Raw genomic sequence first — 25,155 nt, forward strand, 5'->3', positions numbered from 1 at the left:
TTAAAGAAAATGACAACACTAGGCAGGTGTACTGCTCTTTTTGTCCATGGCTTCATTCCCTGCACTATAGCACAGAAACCGAATTACAGCAATTGCTATTTTCCATGGTTGCATGGCCTCAGAATCACAGTATAACAGCACTAAAGAATGCATAAAGAGTATACTCTTTATGCACTTACTCTGGCAATGTCTCTTTAAGGAACTGAATTACTATTATTCCCTTCTTATTGAAGACAGCTAAATCTGGGAGAGGGAGATTTTAACATTACTTGCCCAAAGAGGACTAGGAACTAGGACAGATGAGATAATCTAAAACTGAGTCTCAGGTTAGTGCCTATCCTTTCAATCATATTTAGTCTCTTACTCAGTTTGAAATCCCATCCTAAGGTTGGCTAAAGTGCACATGAAACCTCTCCAAAACATTTCTTCCTATTTCAGCCCGCCCACGAGACCATATGCCATGCATATTAATAAACACAAGATAAGCATACAGCAGTCAATGCAGGTTTATTGTGGATCTAAAAATATCATGCTAGCTTTTACTAGAGTTGTCATCTGTAAGACTTATGTGCACATACGCTAGCCTTGGCTGTGGTGGTGTCCAGGGGACACAGAGAAATTCAGGATACTAGGCAGACCTATTCAGGTGCAATCATGACATTGTTACTAATTTTGCCTAGGAATTAGATAATGCTGAAGAATCTCACCCAATTCCTTCCCTGCATGCAATTACAAAATCATACGAGCAAAGAAGGGAAATAAAGGTATTTATTTTTACCTATTAGTTGACTAACGTCGATACAAGCTTTCATCTGTTTGCATCACTTATGAGCACCATAAGCATAAAAGCACAATTTGGAATTAGAGAATTTAAAAAGGGGGCTCTAAAACCCTGTAAGAGTGCTTTTAGCAAGTACCATGACATGTATATTCCTCCCATCTTTGCAACCACATTCCCAACCACCACTCCAAGGGAAAAGAATTTTTGTTCTTTTCCCACAACTGCAACATCTGAGATGCCACAAATAAGAAACAGCTTTTAGGCCCACAAGGAACAGATGCATTTGAACTGCATGTGATGCCTTGAGAGGCTACCTAGAACAGAGGCTAGACAGTGTTAAAGGAATAAGATAGGTATTTATTAAAAAGGCATCACACGTGTTCAGAGCTGACTCGTGCAGGGACAAGCTCTCACATCTTCCACTCCTTGAACCCTCTGACTGAATGTTCTGTTTTACCTGGACAAGTTAAGAGCAACCTGTACTGATTTTAAACAGGAGGACAGCACACATCACAGCAGCTGGACTACAGGAACAAGGGTTCTTTCAGCAGACTGTGGAAAGGGCTCTGCCACTGCTCCCACTGCCCCTTCTGAGGGCCCCAGATGTCAGGGAGCACCATGGTCCTTGGCTACATGTTTTGACCTGCAGCAGCAAATGTCAGATTTCTGTCATTGAAGGGTGAGGGGGAAGGGATGGTCAGAACCATCACACATTTGGTTGTGAAATCAAGCCAGGTTTCACAGAAAAAAAAATAGGGCCCAGAGTTTTTAAAATGCAAACAGTACGGATGAAACTGGCAGTGTCATTTTTCCCTTTACATAAAAAGATATGTACTTTTTACATATATTTGAGCTATTTACAGGAGGGAAAAACAGACAAAAAACAGCAACAGAACTAAGCCTTGAGAGCTATGCATGAAGAATGCTGTCACAGTATTACTTAAAAAGAAAGGACAAGTACTAATTTGCACATAACTGATGACATTCACCTATTACAGTAGGTTAAATAGTTAAGTCAATGCTCTTCCTTAGTCTTGCACCACTTGTATTTTGGCTTTGTTCTATTACTGAAAATATTGAATATTGCACAAAAGTTTCCCTTGCAGACAACACCTGACAAATCAGAGTCACAAAAGTAGTGTCAGAGCCACAAAAATGAACGAAAAAGCAGAAGGAAATTCACACTCATTGCTATCTGCACATCAGGCCATTAGGAAAAAAAGTTTAGATAAAAGAATGACTTTTACACATATATACTTCCTGCAGGTAGCAGACTATTACTGCAGTTTCTATTACTGCAGACGTTTCTAAACTCAGTGGCTCTGCTTAAGCAAGGTTTCCACACACTTCAGCTGTCTTCAGCTCACTTTCTGCAAGACTTGTGACCCTGGTGTTGGCATAATGCTTCACAGTAGCACCAGTGCAGAGACAGGGATTATTCCGCCGAGCAGCACTTCCAGGGGCCCAGGGCTGAAGGATTCACTCTTCAATTAAGGTCAAGCATGATACTCAGTTTCCACTCGGTTTCCATTTGTGTTGCAACACACACAAGAAGCTAACAAGTGAGAAAAAGGGTGAGATGACAAAAAAAACTAGCAGAAAGAAGAAGATCTCCTCAAACCACAAGTGTACTGGTCCCTCCAGATGCCTTTCCTCTTGCTCCTACATTTCCAGCAGATTTTGTCCATTTTCTAGAATACGATGCCTTCCAGTTAAACATACTTAGTTCCACAAAGACATCATGGTAATTCATACTGTTCCAAAAGACATGAACCACACATCCAATTAAGCCACAATAAATAACTTCTTAGTGTGTCACCACCTTTTTTTTTTAAGGTAGCTTTTTGTAACTGCTAATTTCTTTCATGTAATTTTTTTACTTATAGCTTACCTGGTAATAATAAGATAGATGTGGATATATAAAAAGCTACATCCAATAAAAATAAGTAGTTTATAATTTTTCTTATAGTTCTTAGCTTCCTTCCTTGAAGAAATAAAAGGTTTTCTAAAAAATTTTTCTTGTTTATATATATATGTATAAAATTTTATGCACGGATATTTGCATGGTAAAGAGGAATTAGCACTTTTTTCTTATATATGGAGAGAATGTTGTGTGCCAATTTTCTCAATATCACTGAGAAAACTGCTCATAGTTTTAAATATTGCAAATTGTTAAAAATAATTTGAAAAAATTCATATACTAAGCTCCCCTTAGTAGACATTGGATTTATAAGTTCAATTTTTAAAAGCAGCAGCTGGAAAAACCCCACCTGTCAGTTCCTCAGCTTCCAGTATCATTTCACTAGCTCTCTAGTCAACTTCTAAAATAAGTATATCTGCAGCTCCAATGTTAAAAAGGGAAATTGCCTTCCACATTCCTACTTTTTTAGGTTTTAATGCCTTAAGTACGTAAAATGACACTTCTGGTGGTCTTTGAAAAAATGGTTTAAAATAAAGACCATAGCAATACATATACTTTGCTTGCCTAGCTGCATCAGTAAAAACTTCCTCAGCTGAACATGGTCACATTTTTTCCTGTTCCTTGTGGAGAACTAATTCTTCAGCAACAAAATCAAAGCCCTGAGTGTTTCTTGCTAATAACCTGTGTACTTACAACAGTACTACCGAGAGTGATTTAGCTATTAAACTAAACTAGCCTAGGAATATTTTCCATCATCATCCTGGGAAGGAATGAAGGGAGATGTACACTTGTAAATGGTAAACACTCTCTTCCCTCTCCCTCCAAGTAAATAGCACACACATATACACAAAAGGCAAGGAAAACAATTAACCTTCCAGCTCCTGAATTTTGGCTTCAATTCCCTAAAGTAGCTTCATGCACAAAATCAACATGTGGAAAGAATAATCCACGGTGACCAACTTTGCTGAGGCTTGTGGAAAACTGGCCTGTGCAGCACAGCAAGCTCTTGCCAGAGATCTGCGGCTGCACAGACCTCAGCGAACGTGCACCACTAAAGCAGCACCATGTCCTTCCCAGGCATTCTGGAAAACCTCAGTGTTTAAAAGCAATCACTGACCACCTCTTCCATCCCTCTCTAAAATTTAAGAACCCTTTTTTTTTTCCCCCTCCCAAGAAAAAAATACAGGCATATAATTACAAATGTATGCACTAACTTAGTCATGTTTTACTCTTTACTCTTTAAGGCATGCAACTTCATCACATGGCCCCAAGGCCTCCTCTGGATTACTGGCACCATGTCTGTCAGGAGATGCCGTCAATTTATTTTAAGACGACAGGTTGGTGTTTAAATCTACCAATTACTTTCAGTTTGAAGCTGCTGTTTTGAAGCAAAATCCCACCAGTAACAACTCCCTCTTCATTAAATATCCTAAAATTTGAAAATTAAGGATGGACACTACTTCATTGAAGTATATATTAAAGAACTCCCTCACTCATTAATTAAGAAAAAAACCAAATCTGGGATGAACTTTTACCAGATCCACTATTGTACAATCATAATTCCTTCCTGAAGCAGCAATTTTCATAAGTGCTGTCTGCATAGGATTTCAGCTCAGTGCTTTGCTTTATTATTCTAAAATATTTTAGGATGTGCATCTGTAAGTACTAAGTATGTTCCAAATTTGAAATTTGTTTTTGTATCTTATTTTTCTGCATTTTGGAAGTAGCAAAACACTGGGTTTCCCCCTGGCAGGAGTGCTATACTCCCCAGCTCTTTCCAAGCATACTGAGTACCTCAGTTCTGTGTTACCCAGGCCCACTCACACTGCTCTAAAAGAACTGCTCCCAGACACTTCTGTAGGCATCTGGGCACCAATAAATTTTAATGTACGTTGCTGTTTTAGCTCATGGCTGGTGTGTCCCTAGCTCATCTAGTTTTTCCAACTCCTTGAGATGCTTATCTCATTCCCACTAGGCAGGAGGAGCGTTCTCCAATCGCTGCTAGAAGAAGCTGGTATAAGCACAAATTTCCATTTATAGATGGCTATTAAAAGGTTTCCTCTCTTGCTCAGGCAAACACTGGGCTCAGTATGATTACAATCCATCTGTGCATATATCTGTTAGAAAAGTTATTTCCTCTTATAGAGCCTTATATTTATTTAGCTGCTCCAGTACAGCTGTTCCTAAGCCACTTGGAGTCTAAAAGCATGCTTTTCTGATGTTGCATTTCTAAATGAAATGCCTCAGCTGCTGAGCAAGAGCCCGAGTGATAGCCTGAGGAAACATTATCTCTCAAAGGGTTTGTGTCCCCCTTACCGTCCCTGCGAGTCACAGGCTGCCCTCCCGAAGAGGCGCCCGGCAGCTGCCCCCGCAGGCAGCCGGGCACGGCCAGACCTGCGGCTGCTGGGACACCCCGGCCCCACCGCCATCAAGTGAGGGCTCCCCGGGCGCGGAGCACCCCCGCAGAGGCAGGCCAGGCTGCAGGTGTCTGCAGCACAGCAGAGTCCTGCACAGAAAGGCATTCTGGAATACAGTCATTTCATGTTTATACTGCTTTATTTGGCTTTTCTACAAGCTACGAATATACACAGCTTAATTTTCGACTTTTGCATTGGAAGGAAAGTTCCAGTATGTTAGATAGCTTTATAACAAAGTCACAAATGTATTAAAGTAAGGTGAAAAGCAGCACTGATAAGACTGAGGGGAAAAAAAAACCTGTTTGAAACTAATGTCCAATACACACTTCAGAAAAAAAACCCATCAAAAATAAATTAACATTCCTGCCTCAAGGCCAATTTTTCCAGCAATTGTATTTAATAATAATAAGGGACTGGGCTGTTGCTGAACAGATAAGCTGACATCATTCTAGACACATGAGTTTTCCAGATCTTCCTTTTTATATTATAAAAAACAAAAAACAAAAAAAAAAAAAAAAAGAAAAAAACCAACAAAAACCAAAACCACCAAACCAAACCAAACAAACAAAACACCCAAACAAACACAAAAAACCCACCATCACTTCTACTTACTTTAATAAAAAGATGGTGAAGGAGACATATTTCAAGCAAAATGGTCTCAGTGAGTCCAGTCAGCTTGCCAAGTGTTAACATGTGCTTTATTTTATTTCTTCATCTGTTGGGTTTCTTTTAAATTTTGCTTGTGTATCACAGAAAAGTCAAATCAGTGGTTCTTTCCCTTCAAAGTGATTGGTAACTCGCCTCTTTCACAATTCAACATTTGGAAGAAATCTTGCAATGCTGGTGTGAGACTACAAGTTAATTGTGTGAATGAATAAAGGGAAATGGAATAATTAAGAGCTACAAACACAACTTTAACTTTTCAGTAAGATGACTGCAAGTTTCATCAAGCAAAATGTTTTGAAGTTACTTATTTCCAGCAACAAAATTGTTTTCAACTAAACTGACAGTTTAATTTTCAACTAAACAGACAATGAAGTTGAGAATTTCTGATGGTGTCAGAATACTGAATAATGAAAGCCAAAAGAAAACCACCTTCTTCCATGACAAACTCCCTATTTACTCCATGCAACCTTGCACCAGCTCTCCAAATCAGGACCAGAAGTAGTAGCTACAAAGAGAACACTACAATAAAGCCTTCCTGTTTTCACTTTCTTAGGCACAGTGGGTTACAGTTTTGTGTAAATCAGTCACAAGCAGAAACCCCGTAATAGGAAGGGCAAAGTGTTCACTTTGCAGTTGTTACTGTCAGTTTTTGATTTCGTCTGCTGGCCCTCTCCAGTCACATAGAGCAAAAGTAGTATCAGATTCACAAAAAATACAGCTGAGTTTTTGAACATAAATACAACTTCTCTCAACTCCTTACTTTCTTACAATCCAATATTACCTGTGTGCAAGACTGCCCTCCCCTTCCTACACTGTAGCCTTTTGTGTCCACGACCAATCCTGAATCCAAGCTATAGGAATAGCTTATATTAATAGCTTAATATTACAAAGGGTTACAAACAAGCAATCTATAACCAAGTATTTTCCCCCTTTTTCATGCAAGAAAACTTCATACTCTTCAAATCTGTTGTAGGATGCATTAAGCCATTTTGTCTTGACAGACTAGTAGATTTTCATTAAAATATATCAACAATATGCAAAAATGTTCAGGGAGGAAAGCAAAGGGTTAAAACCACCATGATAGTTGCTGCAAAAAAATAGTAGCAAGTAACTTGACAAAATATTCACAAAGTCTCCTGCATTCAAAGTCATGATGCTTTTCCCTCCAGACAGGGTCAGTATGTCCTGCCAATTCATGAGCTCCCAAAAATAAACCAGTTGAGTAACTGAAGATGTCAATAGATTTTCAGATTGCCTCCACATATCCAAACTGTATGGCTTAGATGGTTACTTGCAAACAGCCAGGCATCCTACACTTAACCTAGAGCACTTTCCCAAGCAAATTCTGTCACTTACAGTTACTCTGTTAGAGCTGTCACTGAACAAAGAATATTTTTCCACCTCCATACTGTACTCTCATAAATCAAGTCACTCAGAAAGAACTGTCTTTTTAAAATGCTTTATAGCATGTAGCAAAATAGAGTAGTTCTATTCATCTTCACAATAAAAAAACCCACAACAGAGCAGCTGAGAGATGTAAAAAATGCCCTGAACACATGCTTCAAGGGAAAATGTTGATCCACCACTTTCTTTTCTTCCATCTTTGACCTTTTCAGTGACACTACCAAAGCTACCCAACTGAGAAATAGAAAAGTATGAAATAACTCTGCATAAGAGGCAGACTGAAATCATCTAAGTGCACAGAACCAGGGAGATAATAATTTTATTCACTGACATGATTGAAAGCCAAGTAAGTAACCTGGCTAGGGAAACTACTCAATCTGCTCCACACAGAAATTGAAGCACTCGTTTCTATACACGCCATTTCTGGAGTGCAATCCAGAAGCCTCTATTCCACATCTTACATTTCTAGAACAAGCATGACAGGATTAAGCAGAGAACTAAAATTCAGGCTTTTAATCATAATGTCCAGGAAAAAGCCAGTCTAGAGGGCCCATAGCAGATGCATATAGGAAAACACATGTCTGCAATTCAATGAAAAATTGCTATTTCACCCAAGGCTTAAGTGCCTCTATCTGCTGGAGGTAAACAGAGGGTGCCAAAAACCATTTCTGAACAGCGATGTCAGCTGCTTCTCGAGGAGGTGTGAGAGGGTCTGGACTCCTCTACAAAGCCTGGTGACAAAACACTCACTAAGCCTTAAAGATGCAAATTCAGACTCACATACCACACCTTCCCCTATCAGGTGAGCCCAACAATCAACTCTGTGTGGGGCAGAATCTCCATTTCTACTCCCATTATGCCACGGAGTGTTAGGTCAGAGTATGGTTTTATTAGCCTCTCGGCTGAAGACGATTACCTCGCCTTTAAACGAGAATGATAACACGGCACAAACGACTTAAGGTACTTGTCAACAGTGAGCTTGCAAGACAGGGAACAGACTGGAAACATTTTGTTGTTTTATGTCCCATGGCACCAGAAAACAAAGGCTTCTGGAATTGCATTTTGTTGTTCTCTTTCAGGTCTGCCTGCCTTTAGTCCTACTTATCCTATAGCAGTCTAGCAGCTTGTAGATGCGAGTGCAGACTCGTGTATTAGATACAGGAAGTTCCACAACTGGAAGACCTAATGCTCTTCTGCATGAGGGCAAAGAGCATGACTTGTTCTAAGCTCAGGGTACCGGTTCCTTATTGCTGCCCTTTTTCGTTTCCATATAAGCACCTTGTTGTGTCTAAGTAAGAATAAAAGGCTCAATGAAATCATAAATCATCATTTCCCTTTAAGGGTGGGACACCATAGAAAGAACAATAAAAGCACTTCAGGCTACTAAAAGAGATTAAGAATAAGATTTTACTTCAGATTTTAAAAGGCTATGCAAAGCCACTGCCTTCTTGGGAAGAGTATGGATGTAACTTCTTAAATATTTTAACCCAATTAATATGTTAGAACGCTCCCCTAGGTTCAATTTCCAGGCTATATTCCTTAAACAGATCTCCGTAAGAACTGCTGGTACAGGCCCTATCACAGCACTGCAATCGCCACTAGCAAATGAGATCCTCAAATTGCTTTTGACAAAAGGGACGCCTATAGAGTAATTAGCTTTCCAGACGCCTAGATGTATCCTGCACCTTTGTAGTATATTATTCCAACTAAAGTGGTAAAAACCCTCAGTAAAACCATATTGCCTCAGAAAATTAAACTGTAGACTTATCTATGCAGCCTGAGACCAGGTGCAGTGTTTTTTACTAATGCTCATGATGTGAAGTTGTCCTGGTTTCAGCCAGCACAGGATTATTTTTTGCAGCAGACATGAGGGGCATAGCTAGGTCATGGAGGTTACTCTACACCATCTCATGTCATTTCTGGGATGGAGGAAAGGGACATTCTTCTAGGGAAAAGATGATTGTTGAAATCGTAATTTCCTTCTGGTGAGAAAATGTGGCAGAGGGAGCCATCAGCTATTTTGTTGCTGTTATTGCTCCTTTTCTTATCTCATTGCTGTTTCCAGTAAACTGTTCTTAGCTCAACCCATGATCTTTGCCTTTTGTGCCTCCAATTCTCCTCTTCAGCCCATCAAAGTGGGAGAGGAGGAGAAAGGAGAGAGAACCAGTGTGTGGTTTGGAGAGTGGGGCCACTAGACTAGGGAGTACCATTCCTAAACCTTGACAGAAGAGGAGAAGAAAAACATCTTATGCAGGTTTGAATTATACTCAAAATCTCTCTTCAGCAGATCTCAAACTCAAGAGAATATAGAAAACTGGATTTTTTTTGTTTCATAAGAAATTATATTTCTGTATTTGACACCAAAGGGTTGCTGCAAACATTAGTGCCATCTCTGCTTTTCAGCTGAGTAACGTGAACAACTGAGTTTTCTTGTTTGCTTTTTGTCACATGGTCCTTGGAGTGTGCTATTATGGTAGTATACAGGATGAAGTAAGCATTTACATTTTGAGATCAAAATTCCAAACATAATTTAAATATAAATATCTCTCATGAAGGAAGCATTAAGAATTTCTAAATCTAAGTATCTTCCTATATTGGCACTTTTTTATTTTGTGTGAGCATGAGAATGTTGGTTTGTGGGTTGTCTTTTAAAAACAAGGTGTTTTGCTCTCATCTAATTTGTCATTCTTCCACAAATATCAATAGGAACTTGATAGTACTATAACAGTAGAATATTGCTGATCAGGATTGGAACAGACTATTGATTTATCACCACTGGGGAAAAAGAAACACTTCTCTTAAGAAAAAAGTAAAAGCCATTTCAACATCACTTTAGTCAGCACAGAAGAAGCAGCATCTTGCCAACATGGATGTTTTAACATCAATTCTAAGTATCAAACACACCGTCCCTTTAACTAAATATCCATGTATATGTGGTCAAGCAATTGCTGGTGTTGACAAGTATTTGGGCCACTGCCCTTGCTCTCATACTTGCCTAATTATACCTCTGACAGAGGTGCCTAGCAAAGAAATCCTTAAAGTGGCTAAAAAGCAGCAGTGAAAGCTGGAGGCCAGTGAAGGGTCTCTAGCCTTGCTGTATCATCTCTGTATTAGAAATGCATTTGCTTTATGACCAGTCCACCCCAGCTTCATCTGTCTCCTGTGCTTAAGAATTCAGCAAATACCTGTTTATGCCACTCTCAGACAAACAAACAAAGATCTGCCCCATTGCATACATGTGTGCACAGGCAGGCTAGTTCATTTTAAAATGCCAGGAGAGATTACCTGAATAAGGAAACTGAATTTTCCAGTGTGCAATTTTTATCAGTAGTAATTATTATTACTATTACTATTATTATTATTATTATTATTAAAGAGCTCTTCCAGTTGCAGAGAAAAACTTTATAAATCAAGGCTTCAAATCTGTATTTCTTTTGCTAACAAAGCGCTCTGAATTTTAATTTCCTCTCTAAAGGTAAGGTAACTGGGTTTATTTATATTGCAAATTTAAAAAAAGCCCAGATAGCTTTGTTCATCTTTTAATAGAAAAATATCATCATTGACATCAATAAAGCTTCTTGCAGGGCAGCCCCTTATTCACCATTAACAAGTGCAAACCCTGAGTATAGTATCAGCTATATCACACTTCTCAGGTTTTTAATTCCTCAATCCTTCAAGTGTTTATTCTTTACATCTCAAATTCAAAATTAAAATACATTGTTTATAAGGACCCTCACATTCTTTTTGTATCTTCTTAGGCAATAAAAGGTCTTTTTAACACAGATCAAATTTTTCTACAGAAACATTTACAGTACATTTTCTGCAGAAAGAAAGCTGCAATAGCAAAATAACTCGTACCATACCTGAAATATTTCGCTTTTGTCAAAGGAAAAGGACTAAACCAAGGAGGAGCCCCATACTTCAAAAGGAAAGCTGTTCTCATACTTCAAAGGGAAAGAAATGTCTTAGAATATTCTTTTACATCTTAAATGTATTTAGAAAATCATGATAATGAAAGACCAATTCAATGCTGAAATTAAATCAGAAGAAAGTGAGGCCGATAATCAAATGCAATATTTTGCATTTGATATTAAGTTGTTTACTTACAATCACACTCTTTATGTGCAAAGGCTTTCTAGTAAGTCAAGGAGGACAGCTTAAGCCCCTAATAACCAGAATGCTTACAGTAGGGTACAGTAGGGTACAGTAATGCTTCACTAGTATGACAAAATCTAGATTTTGTTTTTAATATATTCCTTTTCTTCTCCAGAGGCATCTCAACATCCCTTAAAACATGTTCATTTAAACAAATATTGTTTGGAAAGTCCACATTATATACTCATATATACTTGTATTTTATAAAGATTTGAAAAAAACTATAGCTGTCCATTAAAAAATCCAAATAAATTTGTATTATTAATTAAATGGATACTATAATTGTCCCAAATATATAGCATGTCTCATGCAGGATAACATCTAGAGTTTTTAAAAAAAGATTCAAAGAGAATAATTCAACTCAGAATTTTCAAAGTCATGAAATCAAACAAAATCATAGGGGCATTCAGATTTCCCTGCCAGTTTCACATACATGATTATTTGGGATCCTAAGCTGTCATCATTGGAATCTCCTAAAGCAGTCAGAAGTCTTACAGCTGTGGCTCTCTCTCCTCCCACCAGGAATTTGGCAGTGCTGGGATTTTGTTCTCAAATAGTATAAAATCAAATTTAAATAGGAAAATACTTTGCTAAATTCTTCTCCACCCAAGTGCAGTAATTTCCCACAAACACAGCAAACTGTCCTTTCAGGAAATGCATGAAAGAATACATTATGTAGAGAGAAATAAAAGCCCGAAATCAAAACAGTTTAAACTCCCAAGATTATTGTTAAGGATATTATAAAACTGTAAACAATAATGCAATTCTTGACAAATTACCAGGTGGCATATGGAGGAGTTGAAAAGGAAATGCTCAAGGAATCCCAGGTGTACACAGGCATAGCAGGTAAGGCCGCACCTAAGCATACATGATTAAGTCAAGTTTGAAATCTTGCAACATCCTCATGAAACTTGGGATCCAAACAAAAATGCACTTTTACCTATGAACTACACCATAACAAGGGTACTTGTAGATTATTCAGACTTCTGGGACTAGTTTCAACTTTGGACCTCATCACAATGCACAGCGCAGACAAGGTGACAAGCGTTTCAGCAGGCTGACTGCCCCACAACATGCAGCTCCAGAGAACTACAGCTTCTGGTTTGTCCTTGCTGAAGGGAAGCAACCACTCTGATAGCTGGAAATCCACCATACAGCTCGGTACCACAGACAGGCTGCAAAACCAAACCAGCATTTCAAAAAGTCCTACTAGTTACAAGCCCTTCAAAAAAACAAAATAAAAAAATAGACGAGAACAAAACTTGCAGCTATAATTCAGCATATTTTGATCACCATTACCCTAGAAATAACAAAAGCAACATTATCAAAGACAACAAATTAAGATAAATTCCAAAATACAGCATTATATTCAAGGTTAAAATAATAGCACAAACAGTAAAATGAAAAACTTCAGCATGGTTAAAAAAAAAAACCCCAAAAAACAAACCAACAAAACTTCCCAACCTACTCTAGCATCACAAGGAAAAGAAACTTCTGTTCTCAGGGGAACTGAGTTATAAAATGAGATACGTGAGCGTATATAACAAATAGTGCGTGTACATATAAATATACACCAACATTTAATGTGTCTTCCTAAAATAAATGACAGGAGGATATACCAATATATATTGTTGTACTGTAATCTCTCCTATGATGGGGGAAGCCAAGCAACTGAGAACCAATGTGAGAAGATAACAGGCAGCAAAGAAAAAACAAAGCATGACACTGGCTTGATTCCTCTCCCTGTCTCCTTATATCCCACCTCTGAACATGTAATGTATCAGTAATGCATTTAGTAAAAAGATATCAGAACTTTTTCTCAGTTTACTACTTCAGGTACTACTAGCATTTAACTTGTTTCAATCCTTACCAATGCTAAAGTCAAATTACACAGAACTTAAACATTAATTTTCACTAATTAAGGGTAAAAAGGAAAACATTATTCTATGCTTTGCTGTAAGCCCTTCAAAATATATTTAAGAACAAGTAAAAAATTAACACACACTGAACACTTTGCCACACCCTCCCAATCTAGCTTTTCCCAGTTTTCAACTTCTTGATTAACACCAGCCATCAATTCAACAAGGGGCATTAATGTAATTTACTTGTACATAGAAAGAACATTAATTTTTGGGTATGTACATTTCAAAGAATATCTGTACATCATATTATATAGATTAATTAATTATATTAAATTAAGCCTTGTTATCTGGTGGCTGTCAGTTGCACAATATACAATAAAAAGCATCAAGAGAGCCTGAAAAGCAAAGAATTAATTACCAAGATTATCTCTGCATCCACATTTGAATGGTTGCTCCTAAATACCCGGAATGCATTCAAAACGCATGCATTCACACTTTTTGCTAGTGTGCAGAATAGAGCTTTCCCTCATCACTTTTTCAGTCACTGGAGTCGATCAGCAGAGCACTCAGGGCTACAGCTGGAGCCCGCCCAGAAACAGAAGCTGTGCAAAGAGCACAGAAGTGCTCCTTGAGGAGCCTCCTGCTGCAGGCACATGCCATTCGTGCACTGCGAGCTGCGGGAGCTTCCACACAGAATGCAAGGGCTGCTATGCAGCTACAGAAACTTACATTATTACTTGACCAGCCACCTCTTTTTAGGGACGTGTGTAATGCATAACGAGGATTTCTTATTTTGAAGGCTCAAATCACGCCGGGAGAACTTGTGATTCAAAGTACAAGCAACTCCCGTCTGACATAAAGCGCTCTGCCACACTTGCAATTATTAGGGAAGGTCCTTAGGATATTTCCTTGAATTAGCAGTTCATCCCTCCTATTTACAAATTGCTCAGTGACAAGTCTTCCCTTTGGATGTGACTCATGAGCCTTGGTTTGCTCGTGCCAGAATCTGCAGCTTTTTGGGCATGTATTGCAAAACCTCACCACCAGAGCTCCTGCCTTCCTCATCTCCCCATTTCACAAAAAGTGGTTTACTTCTCACTTCATGTCTCTTAGAATGTAACTAATTGCACAGGAGACAATATTCATATTTACTACATTTCATTTTAGCATAAACTGTAATTTACTGCAACCAGTACTAAGATTTTATGCAATGCTCCAGACAAAAAAAAAAAAAAAAAGGAAAAAAAAAGAAAAACAAGGAAAAAAAAACACCAAAAAAAACCCAAACAAACCAGGGTTTTGGTACTTTGGGTGTTTCATTTTTTATTATGGGGGGAGTGTTTAGAGAAAGTGAAACAACAAAAAAATCAGCTCTTATCAATATTCTTATTGCACAATTTGATCAGTAGGTTAAAAAAAGTGTTTGCTAAATGTTTACCTAAGCTCAACAGAAAACTTTGTAAGTTTCTTGAGTAGAAATCCTTCAAGAACTGCTAAGCATATAGAAAATATATACACCTTTGCAAACAGGGCCACAGGCTAGATAGATTTCCACTCTGATTCATGGCAGTCCCTCTTGTCTCCTTACATGTCTGGGCACACCTCCACACGCACACCACCAAGGTGGCCATTTCCAAAGAAAGGCTGCATGTCCTCAAGTCAGGGGCAACTGAAGGGCTTGATTAGCAGCTTGACATAAGAGTATCATGAAAGGGATGACAGGCTTGAAAATATCTCCTGTGGTTCTGCAGCCACCACTGACAGGTGACCATAAGAGTGAAAATGCAAAAATGTAAACTAACATTTGGAATATTTATGCGGGCTTTTGAAAAGCTTGCATTGTGCTACAGCCCTCATCATTTCATATCACCACTACTCACATGCACCTGGATGGGTTAAAGGCTAGCACAGCTACACCTTTGTTTTGCAAGCATGCACATAAATGTATATATATCTATGACTAATTCCACTGAGAACCACAGGACAACTCAAGGACGTGCAAGTTACCTACTCCTCTTTATACAAGTCGAAAGAATCCTGGCCAAAAACTCTCTCCTACCACATAGGTTGTGAAAACCAAAAGACTTAGCATAAGGAATGACTATATTGTAACACTACCGCAAATGATTCAAGAAATCTTTAAGAACTACACCAGTGGTAATTTTGACATTAAAACATCCAGTATAACATAGATTGTCAAGTTAGTCAGGACATGAGGTAGAATTTCAAGAAAAATCTACAAGTAGAACATCACAGTAATGCACGTATTAACATATTTGTTTCATATGTTCTATTAAAGCAAAATGCTCCAATAAACTTACAGAGGGATCACTAAGATCGTTTGTCAAATGACAAAAAAAAAAATAAAACACAAAAACCACCGTCAGCAGATCCCTTAATTCTTCATTAACAAAGCCACATATATTTTACATGAAGTATTTTCTTGACAACCTGAGGAATACCAATAATATGATCTGTGCCTTCAGCTAAAATATGTTTCAGTGGAACATCAAGAAATTTTAAAGCAGCTTTCCATTTTTATAGTACTTTTCATTGCAGTGCTCAAAATACTTTACAAGCCTTTGTGGCATTTATTAAGACATCAGCTATAATAGCTGTAGATAACACTTATAGAAAATTGTCTCTAATGTTAGAAAGGCCAGTCTCTGAGCACCAGATCTGAAATCTTTCAGATCTGATACATCATTCATTCCAAGTACTCTCAAAACTCAGCTGATAAAAATAACAGGTGACCAGCATTTCTGAAAAATAAATCTTAGGGACCTTAAGTTGTACCTACAAGAATTTTAGCATAATTATGATGTTTTCTAAAGTCTTAGTTAAAAGCCTTGCTAATACAGTGTCAGTGGCACACTTTCTCAGTGTCTCATACTATCCTCCAGCCAACACTGCCTACAAGATCGCTGAACCAGAAGCAAGTTTTGAATCAAAGTTGAAAAAGCATGCTCTGAGCAAATCTCTGGTCTGGTAGTTCTTTCAGGCTCTAAGTTTTGTGGTCTGACATAGAAACTCTGCCCAATGCTCTTCTCTCCATTTCCAAGCTAGCTAGCTAAGCTGCAGTTGCTTATTTTAACATAGGCTTTTTTTGCACATAAGCACACAAAAAATTAGACCAGAGCAAGCATTACACTAAATGTGCAGGACCGTAGCAAACCTGCTTAGATTTCACCTTGTATATAATCACTTTAGAAACATGAACCCGCAGATTCAATGAGCTTTCAATTTCTGTCTGCTGTGATTTCAGAAACTACTAGTGGCGTTACTGCTGAGTATTTCAGATCTGTGATTTCTACGATCAGCCGCACTCCACTACTCCTATCTTCCTCTTCCAAGTCTATGAAGAAGTCAGTTAAGAGGAACGTGGCAGTTCACTGCAGAACACATTCTCTTTTTAGCATTTGCAATGCAAAACTAGGTTTTGTTCGGTACAGAAATCTTGCACAATAGCCTGTGTATACGTATTCGTTTCAACAATGCTGTCCTATGCAATCACTCTGTAATTACATACAGTCATAAAGCTGCTGCTGTTGCTGCTTGGAACTGCAGTCTCGCCCTCTAAACAACCTAATAGTCTCTGCATTAGGACATTTCTTTTTCTCTCTTCCCCTCCCTGAACTGCTTGCTCCAGTATACATGGCCTTTGCACTAAGCTCAAAACACGTAGTCGGAATGAAATCAAGTTATTACTAATAAATTAGATGTTTCTAAAAGAATGTAAAGTAAATCTCTGTTGAGCAAATAGAATATTTCGCTAATTCTGCAAGCTGCAACCACACAAGACTTTACAAACCAAAAATAAATCCTGCTTACGCCTGTTAAAAAAAAACACCCGTAAGTATTATATAAGACTCTCACATACGCGCGTAGGTGTATTGTCAGCTTTTACTGCTAAACTGCAACGAATCGGTCTTTTGCAGTTGCTTCCAGAAAAGATCTGTACACTTGAGAGCACGGGATTTTTCAAAAATTATCTAACAAATTCCTCCCCACCCCCCTCCACTGCGTAAATCCCAGCAGAGCGATCCGATCCTCGCCACGATGTGCGCTCGGCGGCTGCCGGGACTCGGCGGCTCCCGCGCAGCACCCGGGGCCCCGCACACGCCTGGCTGCCCCGGCTCCGCCACGCCGCGAGCAAAGAGAACCTCCCCTCGCCCCAAACCAACCCCCCAAAATTCCATCCGCAGGCAGCTCACCCGGACACAGACACACCCCGAAAACGGTGCAGCAGCCTGGCAGCCGAAAAGAAACCCCTCTGGAGCGCTCCTAACAACTCAGGGTACGGCAGGAGGCGATGGCTCAGCAGCCGAGCCTGGTCCCCCGCAGCAGGCGGGCCGGGAGTGCCGCTGCCCCGGCCCCGTGGGGCTGCGCGGCCCGGGCGCGGAGCCAGCCGCCCTTGTCACCTCCACAGGTACTTCTGCTCCTCATCCTGCACCCAGCACCCACAAACAAAGCACGCACCACCACCCACAAAAGAAAAGCCCCAGGAAAGACACCCCCTCTCCAAAATGGCAGGAAAACGGAAGCAAATCGTGCAAATTAAAAAAAAAAAAAAAAAAAATAACCGCGCGGAAAACAGGAGAAGGAGGAAAGAGAACGTGCTGGCTCACCTGCGCAGCCAGGCACGGCGGGCGCCGCGAGAGAACGTGGAGCGACTGTTTGCAGCGTAGGGCGGGAGGGAAGAAGGAGGAGGAAAAAAAAAAAAAAAACAAAAAAAACCAACAAACTTTGTTTCTTTCTCTCCGGGACTCGGCGAAAGCGTCACTTCCTAGTGCAGTAAGCGGGGAGGCTCCCGGGCCCGGGCTCCTCAACTCCTCCTCCTCCCGCCTTCCTCCTCCTCCTCCCTCCGCGGCGCAGCTTCCCGCCGGCCCTCAGCGCCTCATCCCTGCACGGGCCTGCGCCCCCTGCCCTTGTCCACAGATCGCGGCTTGACCTTCTGCGCTTGGCTGTCGCTGCTGTTGGCAACGAAGGAGAGGAAATCCTCAACGAGTGAGGGGCGGGCAGAGAGTTTGCAGCAATGATTTGAAAGCCAAGCCCTGCAAAATACTGCCGTGTCCAATACCCGACGGAAAGCGCCGCTTTGATGCCCCGAGTTCAGAGCCAGGCTCTTCAGCAAGATAAAGCTTCGTGTCCTTTCTCTCTGAAGAAAAACAAACACAGAGCTTTTGATTTTTAAGGAAACCCGTACCAAAGGAAAACATGTTTTTCTGTTTCCCCCTTTCGGTCCCTTTTCTCACTTTTTCAGAAGAAAAAGTGGGGGGAAAAAAGGGAAGGGAGAAAGGATGTTAGTCTAATGCAAATCCTCAGGTCGTGTCTATATTGTTGGCTGTTTTACCAACACCTGAAATTTACTTTCACAATAACTCATACTTCTGAGGTTTCTAAAAATGTCCAGCTCCTCTTCTGGAATATGGCTTCCTCTGCTGCCTTGGTCCAATAATAAAAAACACAGTATGCTGACAAATGTAGGCACGCTACTCTACCCTACTAAGGCAGGAAATAAAGAAGCTGCTTTGTCATTGCTCCCTCTGTAGACTGCTCTGCTACTCGAGTTTGTTAACAATCAATGAAACTTGTAGATTATAAAATAACCTTTAGACAGCATTCACAGATTAGACTCACATTCAGTGAAATGTCGAGCAACATGAAAATGCTAAATGTTTTTCTCCAATGTGCATGTTGCCACGTGTTTACCTTCATCCAGGCTCAGATCATTCAGTGCACACAGCAGCATTGCTGGATTTTGGGTTTTTTTCCCAGACCAGCAGGGTTGTTTCCCTTCCAGCATGTATTGCCTTATAGAGTGAAATATAGAAGTAATTTTTGCACTGCTCACTGTAGTTCGTATTTCTTTCACAATAGTTTCTTGCAGAACTTTTTACCAGGGAAGCTCAAGATGTGTAGAAACAGGAGCCCAGAGAAGTGACTTGCCTATGACTACAGATGCATAACCAGGTTACTCTAATGAGTCCCAGGTCAGCAGTCTAATTACCACACCCAATCTTTTCCTGTCATGGTGCAGAGGATAACAGTGAAACACATGGTGGTGAAGAGCAAAATAGTAGCCACAGGTACTACTGGTAGAGGTTTTTTTTTTCTTTCACAACCAGAGGTATCATTTGATGCAACAGTGTCTCAATAGGACCTTCAAGGGAAACTCTGCTATAGCACCATTAATACATTTGCTCTTCCAAACTCATGATAGACAGGAACAATAAGTCAATAGCTATTTAAATCAATACAGAAAGAATATTCTCAGATGTTCACAAATTAGCTAATATGTAAATCAAACATAAATTATTGAACATATAATAACAAGCTGTAGTCAAAGGCATACAACTCAATCATTTAATTTGCCCTAATAAAGATTGAAAAGAGAGATTCAATAAACTGGAGTTATTTCCTCTCTGTTATGTTAGGCAACCAGTGCCTCCCATGAAGCACATCAGATATTGAGATTGAGATTACTTATGTCAGCTTTCACTGGGGGAAGAACAAACCCAACCAAAAATAAACCTGAACCCCACCAGTCTTCTGTGATTTTAAATCATATTCTAACAGCAAAGTGTATCTCTTTGTTCCAGACAGAACAAATGCATGTTGTACTTCACCTTTTTGGAGGCTGGGAGTAAAATGATGAGCAGCATTTGTGTTTCACAATACTTAATCACATAAAAGCAGTAGACAATGGCAGAAACGTCATCATCCAGCTACAGAAGCTAACATTGCAGAGAGCAGGGAGTGTGCTTTCTACCCTGCTCTAGGAGATATTTTAACTTGTTGGGTTTGATATTTCCCTCCTAAAAAATGTATCAGGTAGATAGGAATGCTGAGCTAAAGACAACATAGTAACCACAAGGACAAAGCTGAAACACACTGTAAGATGCAAAATCTATAGGAAAGGATAACTGTATTATTTCCTAAACATACCAAATGGGATGAGAACAAAAACAAGCAAGCAGGTAGGTACACCAACTAGTTTATGGATCTAAAATAGAAGAAACACTTCAAAGACACCACGATGTTTATAGAGCTGTATGTTAGTGTTTACCTTACAGAGCAATAAAGGTTTTATGAAGTGTTTTGTAATGATTTTACAGTTATACACTCTCCAATTGTTTCTCCATTCCTCACATTACATAGTCCTTACATCTTCTCCAGAACCACCCATCATAATTTTCTTCTTTTCAGTAACAGCTTTTGCTATGCTTTTTAAAAGCTTTTCTTTCTCCTTTTCTCAGCATATGCTGAGACTACATGATGGCTGCACTTCTATCAGCTTTACCGTGACAAAACTTAATACACATGCATTCGCTGTTATGTCATTATTTTGTTACTACACTGAAGGAGATTGGAAGATCTCCTAGCTATCAGCATATAAAATCTTCATTTTCTTTGGCTTGTACAGACACCTCTTGTAGTGTAACAACATCGACTCATATCATTAATACACTGGATTGCACTGAGTCAGAATTTGGATTAAAGACTATGCTTTGCATACTTAAGTTTTCAAAACCAAGCCACAGGCTCAGTAGGTGGCACTCTTTTCACCGTGTCAGAGTAGGGCCAAGGTCCCGTCCTCTTTGTAATTCTCAGGAGATGAACTTGTGCTCCAGTATGATGGGAGACATTATGGAGCCATTAGTTCTCCCTGAAATTAGGTATAAAATGAAGATCTTAACCACTATAGCTAATAAAAAAGCATTTACAAGCTTTGTAATAGGAGTTTCAGATTCTAATAAGCCTAAAGCTTCCACCTCATAATCACATTGAAATTTCCTCTAAAATTTCAATAGGATGTGATTTTTATTTAAAAATATTAATGTCACCATAAACCAGTGTTTATCCCATAAATATATTCAATGCTCAGAGGCAGGGCTGCTTCTAGACAAGCCAGATAATGGACTGACAGGAACCACCTGAAGTTCAACACAGACTAATGCAAAGCCCTGCACTTTGCCCAGACTGACTTGCCAGTCCACAGGCTGGGACTGGCAGGACACCCAGTGCCACTGAATAAGATCTGGGGGTCCTGGTGGACAGTGGGAGAAATACCAGGCAGCAGTGAGGGTTCACACCATCCTGGCATGTATAAAGAAAAGCTGAGCTAGGGTCAAGGGAAATTACTATTTCTCTTTACTCATCATTTGGTAGCCTGTGTCTAGAATACTGTGTGCAGTTTTGGGCATCCCAATATAGAAAAGATGTTAATTAACTGGAGCCAGTAGAAAGTCGAGATGGTCAGAGGCTGCAACAGATGTCCTGAGCAAGGAGAGGCTGATGGAAACAGAGGTCATTTCAACCAGCTAGTGAGGATAGTAAAACAATGAGCAACACCATCTGATTTCAGTGTTGACCCTGCTTTGAACAGGAGACTGAACTAGTGATGTCCCAGAATCTCCTCCAACTTGACTGATAATATAATTCAAGAAACAAATCCATTTAATTCACATAAGAGGAGACTTAATTAAATGGCAGTTAAATGGTTTGAAAATGTCTTATAGGAAATATGAGTGATTGTGTCTGTTTCAGATTTGTTGGGTGAGGCGTTGGGTTTTTCTCTGCCCTGGTCCCAGGCAGCTGGTGGTGCCCGGCTAGCACGCTGCTTTTCAGTGAGACTGGGGCCACAACGTGTGTGCGGAGCTCTAGGGCTGAGCCTCCGTGTGGGTCTGCTGTGCCCGTAGCCGCACACTGAGGCAAGATAAAGGGTTAGAGAGAAGGCGCACTCCGCCCGCATGGCTGAGAACTGTTTATTTCCTGCATGGCTGCTGTGATGGACAAAGCAGCTGTTCCCAAGTCCGCATGGGCAAAATGGCGGCTGGGACACAGGGAGCATGGGGCTAAATGAGGGGTGGGCAGACAGGGGCAGAAGCCCCCCGGCCCAATGGGGACAGACGACAGCGGAGTGACATGGGACACGGCATCCTATGGGAACATAACAGGGGTGGGTACAGGGTTCTGGGACAAATGGGGTTACAGAGGTGGGGTGATTGACACAGAACTTTCCGTGGGGAAGAAGAGAGTGGTTACAAGATTGACAGGTGAAAGCTCCTGTAGCAGACAGCTTGGAGCGAACCATTGTGAGGGGAAAATAGGGGTACATAGAACCGACCTAGCTAACATTTATTAAAAACCCTAACTGAACCAACCCGGCATGCAACAGCTGGGCTTTAGTTTTCAGGTTGGGAATTTAGAGGACCATCAACCTATTTACAAAATAACCCATTCCTTCATAGTCACCATTTCCCAGCACTATTACAGGAGAAAACGTTCATAAAAATGGTTTTTATACAAGACCAATTACTTTATACTACAGAGAAATTTTAGTTTCTCCAATACCAATGTCTGTCTCCCATCTTTGTCAGAATTAATCACTCAAGTTACTAAGTTTGAAATATTATGCTTGGGCACAACTTCTCTTGGGAAACTTGATGCAGACAGGTAGAATGTTTGGAAAGAGGGGGTCTGGCCTATTTAAAAGAGTTTTCAAAAAAAAAAAACCTTTGTACCTATATTTTACTCTTCTTATCTGAGTTTAAAATTAAAACACTTCACTCAAGCTAGAGATTTGAGCAAGATTGATTCAGTTTCTTTGATTAACCTGAGGAGAAAATACATGTATTTATAGAGCATGCATGTGTAAACACATATGTACATACACACTGTGTCATGACCTGGCTCGCTGAGAACCAGGAGGAAACCTTGTCACATGAGGGAAAGGGAGGGAACTGTGGTTTAGAGAAGAAACCACATGTGAAACAAAGTTATTCACATTGCTTAAACACTACTGAAAGAAGCTCAGATTCTGTGGTGGGAAAGACAGTGCGGGAATCTATGAAGTAACAAATTATGTGGCATGCTGAAAACCAGGACTGGTGACTCTTTCTTCCTAATTTTGCTAGCTTGTATAGCTTTAAAAAGACTTTGTAGTCTTTCTGCATTTACTATCACTTTTCCCAGAATGCCACATTATTTGTTTGTTTGTTTTACAAACAACAGTCTGTGGTAACATTGTTCAATAAAATAGAGAAAAATACAGTATTTGAACAAGCTAAGTGGTGAGCTGAAGGCCACGTGGATGTTGAATAGCTGAGCTTTGGTTAGCTCCCAATGCTCAAGTCCACATGTAAACCCTTCTGTCACACTATACTTACCCTGCATTTGAGGAGCTCCGTATGCAGCTTGTACTAAACTCCAACATGCCCCATCACCAAAGTGTCACCAATCTACACATACAATAGTAGGATACCAAATTCTTCTTGCTGCTCAATTGACTGGATAGTGACACGAGTCTTTCTGAAAATTAGGTTCAAATTACCTTGAGAATGATATTAAAAAAAACCAATGGCAACAAAAAAAGGTTTCTTAAAAAAAAAAAGAGCTGCCTGTAAAGTGCTTCTGATTTTTTTCTTAAATATTTATTGATTATATTTTCTTACATACTGTGTGAGAGGAAAATTAGAAAATGAACTGATGAAAATATGTATATTAGAACTCTGAAAATGCAAAGCACCATAAATTCTGTAGCTCTATTTAACTATTTATCATCATAATTTAGACAACATAAATAATAATGCTACTGCCTTGGGAAAAGTCCATGGTCTAGTAGCTCTCAACAAGATCAAGAATACTTCAGTGGAAATACTCCTGAAAAACATGGTAGACAAGAAATATCAAGAACTGGTAGGCATATGTAATTTTTTAACCCTAATACATATTTTTAATGCTATAATCACTTCATGGGATGAAGTTGGGCTGAAGTTAAGGGGGTAGAAAAGTTCATCGTTTAGGGCCAAGATCAAGTGCTGGGGACAGGAATGACTGCAGTGCAGCTGTAATGTAGCTCAAGCACAGCCACATGCAAGAGCCTCAGCTGAAAGAAGCTACCAAGAAAATGTGGCAGAAGCCCCCCATGAGCTTTATTTTTGTAGGTAACTTCCACTGAAGCTTCTTCCGTCTCTCCTTCCCCAAGATAATCAGCTGTGCTTTATTTAAGCTGGCTTCAAGCCTAGAAAGAGAAACCCCCTAAAGGCACTCAGAGTCCTAACAACAAATGAGCAAGAAAAGGCATACTGACAACATGTAGTGCAAAGTAATATTCAGAGCTTCGTTGAATTTAGTGTAATAACAGAAATAAAGACTGGAATTTGAAACAATATGCTGTGATTTTTTTTCTCTCTTTGTATAACATTGATGTTATTTACTAGGAATTAGTATTACAGAGAATAATCTAGGTTGTTTCTTTAATACTCTGAGTAGACCAATTTCTTATTGAACCATGCAGAAGGTATTTAATTTGATCAATAGGCTATTTAATAATATAACAATAAGATCTGCCCCACTGACTCAGGTAACTGGAAACGACCAATGGTGCATTGTGTATTTGCAGGATTCTGTAATATTTGTGTTATGTATTATTTTTATGTCTTATGCAAGATATATATCTATGTATGTATGTGCATATATAGAAGAACATCTTTAAAGTCATCTCTTATAGAGAACATCAACTAGGAAATTTTTCTGGACTTCAGTAGCTCATGTATTACAAGCACCAATCTCAAAGCCCATTTCAAATCATTTGACACTTACAGTCATTCAAGGAACTTTCAGCCAAACAGGTTTTAGTGACAAGGACTTAAAACCATTGCAATTAAATTGAAACATATGCTGCATAAATCTAGGGGCATCAGGGGAATCAGAAAGCGAGCATTTGCTAACCCCATGTTCCATGGTAGCCCATGGTACTCTCTCATGAGGATTCATCCCTATTCCATCACATAAATAAATTACAGAACAGCAAGGGAACGTAAACCACAGTGGGAGACACCAACACGTATCAATAAGACATATGTGATAGGCAGGTACCAAATACAGAGGATAATCTGCAAGCACATAATTACGCACCTTGACGACCTTATCTGTCCCTCTACT

The 25,155-nt window shown here is 39.6% G+C and overlaps 1 protein-coding gene across 3 annotated transcripts in view; it reads right to left on the minus strand.

Moving 5' to 3' along the window:
- The window catches only part of MIDEAS (mitotic deacetylase associated SANT domain protein), a 54,055-nt gene extending 36,119 nt beyond the window's left edge, over window positions 1–17,936 (minus strand). Inside the window, exon 1 of one of the 3 annotated variants that reach the window (XM_068193400.1) lies at window positions 17,835–17,936. The gene's annotated coding sequence lies outside the window, so the exon portion shown is untranslated. Of the gene's footprint in view, window positions 1–17,420; window positions 17,724–17,834 lie in introns of those variants that run through there. The other 2 variants (XM_068193395.1, XM_068193396.1) reach the window with 2 other exon arrangements.
- Window positions 17,937–25,155: the final 7,219 nt, after the last annotated feature.

This window comes from Anomalospiza imberbis, chromosome 6 (genome assembly GCF_031753505.1).
Source record: "Anomalospiza imberbis isolate Cuckoo-Finch-1a 21T00152 chromosome 6, ASM3175350v1, whole genome shotgun sequence".
In the NCBI taxonomy this organism is placed as follows: domain Eukaryota; kingdom Metazoa; phylum Chordata; class Aves; order Passeriformes; family Viduidae; genus Anomalospiza; species Anomalospiza imberbis.